A 13,884-nucleotide genomic window follows, 5' to 3' on the forward strand; every position below is an offset into this window, starting at 1 on the left:
GTATGGAAAAATTAAATAAATGCACAAAGCTTGTCAGAAAACTGAAAGGGAAATGGAACATGAAAAAACTCAGTTCAAAACTAATAATTGCAGGAGCATTAAGAACAGTCTTGGGAAATCTGGAAAAAAGAGGAATTGGGATCAAAACTGAGACTACATGGAAACTGTAGCAGTAAAAGTAAAACAAAAGCATGGAAGAAACACCCCATAAAACCAAGGGGAATGAAACTGCTAAATAGATTATAAATTAATCCCTCCCCCCCCCCAAAAAAAAAGGTATCTCACAAAATAATCTTGAAGAGTTGAAGAGGATGTAAAGACCAAGGAAGAGCACTAACCATACATCCACGGAAAGTTTGGGGAGAGTCCTAATGAATAATAATAATAATAATAATAATAGGAACGATCCTGTAAAACTTTGATAAAAGAATGGGAGAAATTGGAATTGGGATGAATGCTAAGAATATACAATGGATAGCAATAATGAAAATAGTTGCCATCTTTAAAAGAAATCCTAGAATGCAAAAACCAATCCACATCAACTGTGAACGCTAACCTATTTTTCTCTCATCTCTCTTAAACAAAGCAACTCGATGATGCTTGCTTGCCACTCATGTTTGTTGCAGCAGGGTCGATAAGTATGAACAAATTGGCCATAGAACTAAGAAGATCGACAGAGTCAATATATGATAAATAGTAAAGAAGAAAAGACAAACATAGATGAACAGTTGTAAAAGAAACATTTATTATGCCATAAATACACAAGGAAAATGTAGGGAAACCAGAGAAAGTCGATTAATGAAGGTCCTAGAATTCGTAATTGGATTACTTAAGGGGATGTTCATGTTGAAGTGTATTCTAGAAGCAGGAAAGTTGGAGAATAGGAAATGTTGTACCTGGACAGCAACAGAGACTGGATGGGCGGAAAAGCAGGATGCTGGATAGCTGGAGATGTGGAAACTGGATCCTGGACAGCAGGAAATGACATCACACAGAGATTGATATGTATATCCCTTAAGTGTTATGAGATGTCTCAGGTGGATCGAGTCCATGTGGACATGACGAAGGGCTAGATCAACAGGAACAGAGATTGTATGAATGAGCAGGACCTTGAAACCAAGTATCGACGGTTCCTGTGAAAGAGAGACGGGCATTGACAGGCACTGGAACAAAGAGCTGATTATCAATGGACACTGGAATAGGGAGCCGCAGGTTATATGCAGAAACTGCTGGAAGGAGCTAGGGCAGGAATCGCTAATGCAGATAGGAGCTATAGGCATATACAGGAGTTGGAGCAGGAGCTGGAGAGCTGAGCTGGAGTCAGGTGGATGAAGCAGATAGCAAGGTGTGAAATGGCATTTTATAGTTTATCTGTTGCTCTGAAAGAACAGTTTAATTTTTGCTGCTGTTGTTGCTGATTCCTTCCACTCCCTGGGCTTGATGACTACACAAGAGTGCATTTAAATCGGATTTGGGAGTCTTCTGTACTCATTTAGAATGCTGTTTACTACAGTATTGTGCCTGAGTCATATAATTAATTAATGACCAAACTTATTACAGTCAAAAGTATCCAGGATGTTGATTGATAGTATTTACATAGTTTTTGTTCAACATTTAAATATGGATATTTGACTAGGTGCAAGACAAGGGATGTAGAAAGTTGAAATGTGTGTGTGTTTGAAAGGTCAAGGTTTTTCAGGCATGGTTTAAAACCCACGTTTGTTAAAAAATATTGTGTAATGTCCTGTGAACAAATAAAGCAGCTGAACCAATACCACGGCATGTCCATATGACTAGTTTGGGCCACTCTTGTTTGACAGGTGGAAAATACAGGTTTGACAGTTTGTCTGGCTGCTGTTACTGACTGACAGTACAGGAGCCCTAACTCTTTGTTAGAGCTTAGAGAGGCGGTTCTATCATCACTTGTATAATATCAATATAGTTGTAATAGAAATTGATCCCATAGTTATCTCTGTTGGGCTTTCATTAAGCCACAATCATCTAGATAAGCATTGGCTAATAATCTAATTGTGTGGGCATATTTGGAATCAAACTGATCGACTTTGCACAATCTACTCTATTTTCAAACTAAAAATCAAATCAAATGAAATTAATTGGATTTTGTAAAAATAGTAAGTATATTTTTTAAAATATACCCAAACACTCTTCTCTGAAAAACTGCTATGCATATTTATTGCTTTCATTTGATGTTGGTCGATAAGAATTTGAAACCTAGAATTATGCAATTCTATTATTGATCACCACTGTTTATCAGAGGAGTGTCGTTAGAATTTAAATGCAATTCAAATTTTATTATTGGAATCTTTTGCAAGCGTATAAGGATTTCACTGTATTGTAGGAGAGCCGTTTTAGGTGGAAAAGTAAAATTCCAAGTGTCTGGTTCCACAAATTCAACACTAGATGTAAACAGTGTGAACAGTGGTTCTTTGAAGAAAAAGAGAGAAACTGACCTAACTGAACACAACAATATTTAAGTTCATATACGAATTTACACAATGGTATGAAAACACTAATAGTTTATCTGTTCATTTGTACGTAGAGATAAAAATGATAAGGTGTATTAGTTGTTTCTTATGTATAGATACAAAAATGGAACTAATCACGTATGAATGTATTACTTGAATTCTTCGGAATACTGTTCTCATCTTGAGTGTTATTTTCCTAACATTTCGGTTGGTGTAACCTTCGACCTTCTTCAGCTATATCTTATCAAACTCATGAATATTTTGTCAAACTTGGGAATCTGCACGGAATTTTAAATAAGATCCTTTATTTAATTCATGAGAGTATCTTGCTCTTGTTACGTCAGCCATGACTGAGTAGAAGTCCTAAGTAATTCACAACTGTGTTTTTTTAGTGTTTCCTGCACTGAGGATTGAACCTTCAACCTCTAGAAGAGGTTTACAACTGAATTTTACCAAGTTTACTGCCATAGATGAGAACAGTACTTTGAAGAATTCAAATAATATGAATGATCGATTCACATCTCAAAAATTCAGAAAGGTGTTTGTGTAAAGTTCATATTTTTTGAATGGATCCTTACAAATTTGCTATTGTGTGTAACATTATGTAAGCATGTTTGAAGTTGTCAGTCTGTGCGTGTGTGCATGTGTGTGTGAAACAGCATTAAGCTTATTTGGGTTTAACCAGCTTCCTCCGAAGCAAGAAATTCCATGGGAGTACAAAATTCACAAGCTGTCCCTAGTCGCATGTATATCCCCGTTCGGGAAGATGACAATGTTAGGCCTTTGCAACTCATTCAGGACGTGCTCCTACATACAGCAGCTGGAATTCCCAAATTGGTCACCCATTTTAGTATTCACAAGGCTCAATGTTGCTTAACTTTGGTGATCTGACTGGAACCAGTGTGTCAACGTGATTATGCCATATATATATATCAGTCTGTGTGTGTGTGTGTGTGTGTGTCTTTTTTTTTTACAAGGTGGTCACCACTTATCAAGGCCCGGAAGCCACTCAGGGATAAGGGTTATTGTAAGTACAGTACGTTAGTGTGGAGATTTAATAAAGTGTCTACTTAAGGTAGCGGTTCATTAGGAATTTGTTTACGTTGGACTTGAAGACATCCAGGTTGTAGTCAGGTGGGAAGCAGGCAGACGGAACAGAGTTCCACAGGCGTGCAGTTCTAAGAAAGAAGCTTTGTTCATGGAATCTATGTTTTGATTTAGGCATAGATAAGGAGTGGGGAAAGTTTTTGACAGTGGATTCAGCAAGATGGGTGTTTTTCGTAAAAGATTGGTGAGGGGGGACAGAGATTGGAGTTCAGACAAACACCTGCCATGGAAATAACGATAAAACAAAGATAGGCTTTCAACGTCTCTTCTGTGGGTGAGAGGCTGCAGGGAAGAGAAAAGGGCATCCCCCACTAAGCCACAAAGTCTATTTTGTACTCTGTCAAGGCAGGATAGGCTGTTTTTAGCAGCTCCTGCCCAGATATGGCAGCAATATTCCATCCTTGGACGTACTTGGCTTTTATATAGATAGAGAATTGCATCAGTAATGAGATATCTTCTGGAGCGGTAGAAGGATCCCACCATCTTTCCAGTGACCTTGGCAACAGACTTGATGTACATGTTCCATTTCAGATCAGACGTGAAGGTCAAGCCCAGAAGCTTGTCAAAACATGGGGCTTCTCCTAGACGAGAGCCATCCATCACAATTGATGCCAGATGGGCATCAGAGCATTGATGATGTAAAGTTAGGAGTTTGGTCTTAGATGCATTAAAGCTAACCAGCCACGTGTTCCCCCACTGAACCACTCGTTCGAGAAAAGAGGGGAGAGAATCAGAGAGAGCTTTGTCATTTACAGCCTTTGATGTGTTAACGTAGTTGGTCGTGTCATCAGCATAGATGTCAACGAATGATTTAAGTATGTGTTTAGGGAGATCATTGATGTAGATCAGGAAGAGAGTTGGTCCCAGGATGGACCTTTGAGGGACTCCAGCATTAATACTGCAGGCCTCTGATTTTTGTCCATCAACCACTACTCTTATGAGCCTATCAGAGAGAAATGATTTAATGATAGAGAGAACATTTCCAGTTATATCGTAGCTGGAAATCTTGTAAAGTAGGCCTTTATGCCATACCTTGTCGAAGGCCTTTGATATGTCAAGAGCAATTGCCCTAGAATATAAGCCTTTGTCAAGAGATTCACTAATCCTATGAGATATAACCGTTAGCACATCTGCGGTAGATCTTGCAGAATGGAAACCATATTGCGTGTTACTAAGAAGGTTATTTCTGCTGAGGTGGTTGACTATTTCTCTATTTAATATGGATTCTAGCAACTTACTCATGACACACAGGAGACTTATTGGTCTGTACTTAGAGGGAGATGACTTATCACCTGAGTTCTTAAATACAGGGCATACTGATGAGGTTTTCCAGGATGTTGGAAATTACTTCTCCTTAAGGCAATGCTTAAACAGTTTGTGGGAGCCTTTCCTAGTCTCACACAAAAACACACGTTCACATCTCAAGCCATATTTCTTGTCATATACATACGCGCACACAAACATGTACACACAAGTAGATATATTCACGTTCGCGTATATACATTCACATTCACGTATATACACACACACGCTAACGTACACACATGTACGCACACATGGACAACGTCACTTCCCTTTCAAAGGAAATCCACACATGCGCAAAAGACTACCGGAAACAATTATAAAAGCAAGAACAATAAGCAGCATCGTCCCTTTTCAGACCAGCTCTCGAGCTGAGAGGTTCAACGAACCAGCCGCCTCCCCTTTGGGAGGTGCACGCCCGCACGTATCACGTCCTCTGCTACTATGTATGGGGCACGAGCTAATAGACAGTACGTACACCTTACACGTTTTCTATCTCCATGGCCTGGATAGACTTTTTCTCATTTTCTCTCTCTCTCTCTCTATACTACAATAGACTTTCCTTCTCACCAGTAAACAGCGAGAGACGCACGCCAAACTAAACACGTTTAGTACCCTTTTCTTTCACTTCTTTCTTCACAAAATAAATCCTAGTTCATTTAATTCAAGTAAACGCGTTGTTCGTCTCTTCCTCGAGACAATTTATTTTCCCTATTTTGCACCACCTCAACAAATTGGTGACACCCGAACGTGAGATGAACACCCATTTCCTTCTATACCCTAGACCGCTACAAGTTTCATAAGTATGGGAGCAAGTTCTGGTTGAAGCTTTTTTAACACTATAATTAGGATGCCGTCAGGGCCAGTTGCTTTACTGGAATCAAGGTTCTTGATTAGCTTGGCGACCTCATGCACAGATATTTGTATGTTACATAGCATGTTCTGTGTTATAGGAGGAAATATGTTCATACTGATAAATGTGTGTGTATATGACTTGGCTATTCGCTGATTTAAAATAGAGTATCTTTATTTTTTTTATATTCTTATCATTTTATTGTACCTGAGGATACAACATCCTATCAGATGTCAGACATTCATCCGATATCTCATACATTCCTCTCAAGAAATCTTTTTAGGATATTTACCAGCATTTTAAATGTAATTATTTGTATCTTTTTTGCGTTTAGTTCACCGGGAATGTTTGCCAGATAGTTTTTGAAATTCTTTTTCAGGAGTCCGGTTGCTCCTATAATTATTTGAATGATGGAGATCTTCCCAAGATTCCAGGTTCTTTTCATGCCATATATGTGTGGCCTTTTTTTTTTTTTTTTTCATGCCCACAATTTGATATATTTAGAGTTCCAGTTCATTTATATTCGCCATTTCTTTTCTCTTATGCTTTATTTACGATGCATCGCATTCACCCAAGTAACCCTCTCTCTCTCTCTCTCTCTTTCTCTCTTTCCATTTTTTTTTCAATTTCTTATCACTTTGTTTAGGCCGGGGATGGGGCATCCTACCGCATGCTAAACATTCACCTGCTACCTAATATATATTCCAACCGGGAGATTCTTTGTAAGATTCTGAACGTCCCTTTAAGTGCAATTGTTTGAATCTCTCTTGCAGTTGGTACACCGGGTATATTTGCCAAGTAGGTTTTTAAATTCTTTTTCATGAGTCAAGTTGCTCTCATAATTACTGCAATGATAGAGATCTTCCCAAGATTTCAGGTTTTTTTGATTTTTTTTGGTTCTTTTCATGTCATACATAAGACCTCGGTATTTCGTTATCTTTTCACTCTCAATCCAGCATCACTAAGGTTGTTTGTTTCTCTTTCTTGTCCTATATTACTATGTCAGGTTTTATGGCTCCGTTTTCTTGATATGTAGCTGTTGGAATTTCATAGCCATAGTGGATGCTGTATGACTTATTTCCAACTGTTCTTTCTGGTAAACATGTTTCTAGGACGTGCTGCTACATTCGATATTCAACTTTTTACAGATGGTCCAGTGGAGATATTTACACACACTCCATTGTGTCGCATTGTACAGCAGCCGTCCCCAGCAGAACTTTACAGCTGGCTGTCAGGTGGCTCAGACTCTCTACATTTGTGTGGCAAAATCTGCACTTGATGGCATTGCTAAGACCATTATTTTCTTAAAAACATTAGGCATGAAGGCATTGTGTGTGTGTGTGTGTGTGTGTGTGTGTGTGTGTGTGTGTGTGTGTGTGTGTGTGTGTGTGTGTGTGCGTGTGTTGTAGCGATGGGTCGATTCCAATATTTTCCCTGATTCCGATACAATTAACAATTCTGTACTAAATTCCAGTACAATTAATGATTCCAATTTTGATTCTTTATAAATCTCTATATACTTAACAATAAAGTTGTTATTTTTTTTTTTTTGATTACCTTAAAGACACATGTTAAACGTGCATATATTTTCACAAACGTAAAACTGCACTTATGTGTGGGGGATGATCTATAGATTTTACTAATAACTTAAAATCAATGAATATTTATTATTCTTTTATTACTACCAACTGTGGAAGATTTTGTTTTAAACAAAATCAAATAAAAAAATGATAATTAAAGGAATTATTTTTGGCATCAGAAAGGAGATACAATTTTTTCCGATTCCGATACTGATTCTGATACCCACAAAAGTTTTGAATCTCTGATTCCTGATTCCAATTAATTGTCCTAACACTAGTGTGTTGTCATAGTTATTATGATGATGGCTGACATGATCAACCAATCATAATTGATAAGATCAAAGTCTCAAGTTCCTTCTTTTGATTTCTCTCAGCTTCGTTTATGTTGAAGGAGATTAAGCTCCTCCTATTCAGCAGTACCCTCCGGTTGCTTCAAGACTGAGAGAAGTTGGTTCCTTGCATGCTGGCTGCACATGTTGAAGAAACTGAGATAAATTTTTTTACTTGTTTTCAATAACTGACCATTCATTAAACCTGTCCATGGATGAGCGTCCTTAATCCTCTACTCCAACTGCTTGATCAGGTGGCAGGTCTCAGTTTGACGATTCTGTTGTAAGTTTTCCTTATGTCAGTCATGTGTTCATATCGTCTGACATCAATTTAGTTACTTTAAGGGAGGTTGAGCTAGCCAAGTTTGTTGAAAGGTTTGGTTTAATCGATAATGGGAACACATGTAGTAAAAGTCTATAGTGAGAGCCGACCCATGGTCCAGTGAAGATTTGCTTGCAAAGAACTTTTCTGGGGGATATAAGAAGCAAATATAGTTTGTAAGAATAATAAAGAATGTTTGACGATTTCGCATACAATCCAAATGTGTTATGGTTCTGAAACTCCTCTGAAGCAAACGATGTTAGTTAATTTAAAGACCCTGCCAAAAATCTAGGTCAAAACATAACTCTATCCATAAACAGATTTTTACAGAAATAATTAATATTGAAATTTTTTTTTTAATTTAATAAATAAGATAATGAGTAAATTGATTTTTTGTTTTTTTAATAAATATGTTTATTTACAGAAACATTGTTACAGAAATGATTAATATTGAAATTTTTTTTTTTAATATAATAAATAAGATAATGAGTAAATTGATTTTTTTTTTATTAATATGTTTATTTACAGAAACATTGTTACAGAAATGATTAATATTGAAAATTTTTTTTTTCATTTAATAAATAAGATAATGAGTAAATTGATTTTTTGTTTTTTTAATAAATATGTTTATTTACAGAAACATTGTTACAGAAATGATTAATATTGAAATTTTTTTTTTTAATATAATAAATAAGATAATGAGTAAATTGATTTTTTTTTTTTAATTAATATGTTTATTTACAGAAACATTGTTACAGAAATGATTAATATTGAAATTCTTTTTTTAATTTAATAAATAAGATAATGAGTAAATTGATTTTTTGTTTTTTTAATAAATATGTTTATTTACAGAAACATTGTTACAGAAATGATTAATATTGAAATTTTTTTTTAAATTTAATAAATAAGATAATGAGTAAATTGATTTTTTGTTTTTTTAATAAATATGTTTATTTACAGAAACATTGTTACAGAAATGATTAATATTGAAATTTTTTTTTTTTAATTTACTAAATAAGATAATGAGTAAATTGATTTTTTTTTTTTAATTAATATGTTTATTTACAGAAACATTGTTACAGAAATGATTAATATTGAAAGTAAAATATTCTTTTTAATATAATAACTAAGAATAAATTATATAAATGGTTATGAAATTGAATGGACGCTTAAATAAATAGAAAAGAGGCTTCCTTTTTTTCTCTGTTGTTCTTGGCCTTCGGGCCGGGATCAGGGTGTAGTATCTGTTCTGCAGATGCTGCACTTAATGGAGGGGAAACTCTCTATACTGGGACAATTATTATTTTTGGTAACCAGAATGGCCTCTTTTTGCCTACTTTTAGGGGAGCTGGTTTTTACCCCACATTAAAAACGGACTTGTGCCTAATTTGCTTTGGTGGGGAAGCAAATAAATACATTAAATAAATTGTAAAGAAAATGAATCATTATAAAATTATAAATTTTTCTGCTACAAGAGGAAATCAAGGGAAATAACTCTACAAGAATAGCGTTATCTCGCCTGTGTAGACGAGTGACGTCAGTAGAACAGATCCAAGAGGGCAAACATGCATTGCTAACAAAAATCCTGACTCAAGGTTGTGCCGGCATCTTTCAGCAGTTTACGGTAAGTAGCAAGAAAAGTTGCCAGAAAATAGCCGACACGAACACTGCAAGATGATAAATCACAAATCCTGAAAATAAAACTTTAGCATAAGAAGATGAGACTTACCATAAATTTAATTATATGGAACCATTTTTTTTTCAAGAAAAGTATATTAAATAAAATTATTTTTCAACAAATGTTTCAAAGAAATAATTTTAAGTCAAAAATATGGAAATAGCTATGAATGAAAACAATTTTTTTTCATGGAAATAATTATGATAGAAAACAATTTATTTTTCAAAAATAATATTAAAAAAGAATTTTTTTTGTTTTTTTCCTATGGACAATTTTGTCTGCCGATGGTTTAATTGCATCTGCTGATGGATTAATTGCGATGACTTTTTCTGGCTGTTTATCAGGAAGCTTAGAGTAAACTGCCGGAAGATGCTGCTATGACTTTGAGTCAATTTCCGGATGAGTAGCTTTAAATCTTAAAAATACTGATGAAACAATTATTTAAATTTTGAAACATTTTTATGTACATTCTTCACTAAGATATTCTTTGCTTAATTTTATATTTGTTTTATGGAACGAAGAAAATCTATTAAAATAAAAAAAATTTTTCATGTTCTGATATATTTCAGTTATTTTATGGGCCTAACTGATAATTATCTCTTTTGATGCCAGATTTCCGTCCATCGAAGAAAAATGTAAAGAGTGTCTAGAAAAATTCGAGCCTTATGATTTATTTGAATGTATTAAATGTTAACATATTAATTTCTAAAATACACAAGCAAGCATTGACTCACATATATATATACATATATATATATATATACATATATATATATATATATATATATATATATATATATATACATAAAATAAATTCACGTGTAATCACCTTCTTCTTCACCATATTCCCTCTGCTTCACTTTTTTGTTATCAAGTAAGATCTTTGACTTACTTGTTGTTTCATCAAATACTTTTGCATGCAAAATCCGATCCTGCATTTTGCTAATTCCTACCCTCTGATGAGAAGAAAAATATTTCTTCGAAACTCTGCGGATTAAGGACTATCCACTTATCAATTGTTTCCTTTTCAGATTAAATATGTTTTTAACAATTTTTCAAAGTGTTTTTTAACATGTTTTATTAACTGTTTGATCTCATATATATATATATAAATATATATATATATATATATTCATCCACATGCAGTACTGTTTCGTTGTATCACAACTCATCAGTGTGGCTAGACAAGCACCTTTCCCCAGCCGTCGCTCGAACCTACAACCATCGAGTTGACAGTCGGCAGCTCTACCTACAAGACCACGAGTCGGCTGTCCGCAAATGTCTCTCATCACGTGCCTATTAAATAAGCACTTGCCCATCGCTTCACAGTGCTCAAACTGCTACTTTGTTTACAAACAAATGGACAGTGAGCTTCACCTAATAGCCAAACAAAGTATCGGGTGAAAATAGATTTGCAACAGTGCTCAACCCAAAGAGGGGGGCTTAATATATATATATATATATATATATATATATATATATATATATATATATACATATATATAACTACTTAATTTACTCACATAAAATTAATATACGAAAGTATAGATTTATGCGTAAACTTTAAGTATTTACTTCAAAAGTGCTCAATATGTAGGTAGAGCTAGTTAGTAATTTATGAAATATATATGGCGATTAAGCTACACTGAATATTCCGCGTTTCATCCACTCTAGGACTCTTCAGGCTTATGCGCATAAGCCTGAAGAGTCCTAGAGTGGATGAAACGCGGAATATTCAGTGTAGCTTAATCGCCATATATATTTCATAAATTACTATATATATATATATATATATATATATATATATATATATATATAGATAGATAGATAGATAGATAGATATAGATATAGATTTAGATATGTACATGTATATTGTGTGAACACTTCGCATGTCCCTCTGTATATGTTTCTTTTATCTATGTGACTTACATTTTAGCATTTGTCAATTATTTGTTGGAATCCCAAAAATGCAACAGCAGAAAGTACCAATAATAACTATTTAAAAATACTATTGACAATATAATTTAATTATAAAATTACATCCATTAAAACTTTTGTTTATAGTTCCTATTTACTTGCCTCCCCACGCGCGCAGAGTCAGACACAAGGTTGGTTTTTAATGTGGGGAAAATCCGGCTTCCAAAACGGAGCACTCTGGATAGGAAGAACAAAAATAAAAATTGTCTGTCATGAAGGATTTCTCCTCCACTGACTGAGGACAGAAAGGGTGAAGTGTCGCACCAGAACAGATACAAGACTGCAATAGTTGTAAAATAATTAATTACTTTGTCAGCCTTTCAAATTTGAAAGGAATTTAAAAGCCTTCAAATTTTGTTGGATAGAAAGCCATCTTTAGCGTTAAAATGTTTAGCAAATTCTTGTGTGTCTGTAAATTTTAAATTTAATAATTTGATAGAAATCTAAACAACGTTACTTTAATAAAAATAAATCTCATAGTTTTATTACAATTTAATAATTTAATAATCAAACGATGTCATAATAATTAAATTTAACTTTCAAAACTGTACACTTTATGTGATATTTCCATTATTTATTCACCGATTGCCCTTATTTTACAGGACATGGCAGAATCAACGACAGTGAGTACACAAAGACCCCAGTGAGAGCTGGGACAAATAATACACTGTGTTAAATTTTACCACAAAACAGGCTCGTTTAAGAAAACCCAGGACAGTTTCATGCATTAGTTTGAATGTGAAAAGGCTCCAACCAAAAGCAGAATTCAGAACTGGGTGGACCCTTCGAAAAGTATGGGACCGTGAAGAACCTCAACGCTGCCAGAGAGAATGATCCAAGCCACTCGGGACGTCCCAAGAAGCGAACAGCCGAGCTGGTCGAAAGAGTGAGAGAGTCTCTCCAGCAGAGTCCGAAACGCTCTGTGCGTAAGCAAAGTCAGTCCCTCGGTATGTCCCGTGAGACTTGCAGGAGAGTGCTGGTGAACAATATCAGGGCTTACCCATACAGAATACAGACGCTGCAGACGCTTACAGCCTCAAACAAGAAGCAGAGGAGGGGTGTGGCAGTCAAGATGCTCGAGAAGATCGAGGAGACACCAAGTTTCCTTAACCTCCTTTGGACTTCAGATGAATCTGACTTCCATCTTGATGGAAAGGTGAGCTCCAAGATAAATGTCTTCTGGGGGTCCTCCAGAACCAATGAAGTAGCCACCAAGCCCCTGCACTCTCTTAAGTGCATGGTGTGGTCTGCAATCTCGGCCAGAGGCATCATCGGACCAATCTTCATCGAAGAATTTGACGCAGCAGTGACAATCACCAAGGAGCGGTATGTGGAGGTCCTCAAAACCTTTAAGAGTGAGCTCCAGACCATCTACCCGTCGCTCATGAGCAAGTTCTGGTTCCAGCAGGACAAAGCAATTTCTCACACCTCAAACCTGTCCCGAGATTAGCTGAAAGAGAACTTCGGAGGCTGAGTGATCAGTCTCAAGACTGATTTTGAGTGGGCACCCCATAGTCTGGACCTAAGCCCCCCAGATTTTTTTCTTTGGGGCTATCTTAAGGACAGAGTCTACGCAGGGAAATCCAGAACCATCACGAAACTCAAGGAAGCCATTAGGGAGGAGATGAGAGCCATTACCAATTTGGTCTGTAAGAACGTCATGGACAACTTCGTGCTGCGCCTCAAGAAATGCATGGAGCTAAATGGAGGCCATCTAGAACATATGCTGTAGAACGGAGAAAAAAAGGCCAAATACCCTAGTGTTTTGATGTTATGTTTTGAATATAATAAACTAGTTATAACCAAAGTTTCATTTCATTCGAACAAAACACTAAGAAACGGAGCCTAATTAGATTTGGGGCCCGTTTTTCGGGGGGGGGTCACCCCGTATAATTTAGAAAACAATAAGTAGTGTAAAGTATAAACGTAAATGAAAGTAAGACACTCCCGAGTAACGCCGTGTGGAGACAGTTAATCTTTAATATTTACCCTAAGAAATTTTCTTAGACTGTTAGAGTGAGATTAACGTGTAATTCTCAGTCAAACTGTGAGATTCTCAGCAAAACTGTTAGATTCTCAGCAAAACCATTAGATTCTCATCAAAACCATTAGATTCTCAGCAAAGCTGTTAGATTCTCAGCAAAACCATTAGATTCTCAGCAAAACCATTAGATCCTCAGCAAAACTATTAGATTCTCAGAAAACACTTACATTTTGCAGGCTCACATCTTTTACTGATTTTACATCTTT

General features: G+C 35.6%; 1 protein-coding gene across 2 annotated transcripts in view; it reads left to right on the forward strand.

Moving 5' to 3' along the window:
- Nucleotides 1-13,884, forward strand: part of LOC145284825 (coiled-coil domain-containing protein 42 homolog) — a 360,633-nt gene that overhangs the window by 307,912 nt on the left and 38,837 nt on the right. The gene's annotated exons all lie outside the window — the stretch shown is intronic.

This window comes from Euprymna scolopes, chromosome 9 (assembly GCF_053919585.1).
Source record: "Euprymna scolopes isolate OS-2025 chromosome 9, ASM5391958v1, whole genome shotgun sequence".
Lineage (NCBI taxonomy): Eukaryota > Metazoa > Mollusca > Cephalopoda > Sepiida > Sepiolidae > Euprymna > Euprymna scolopes.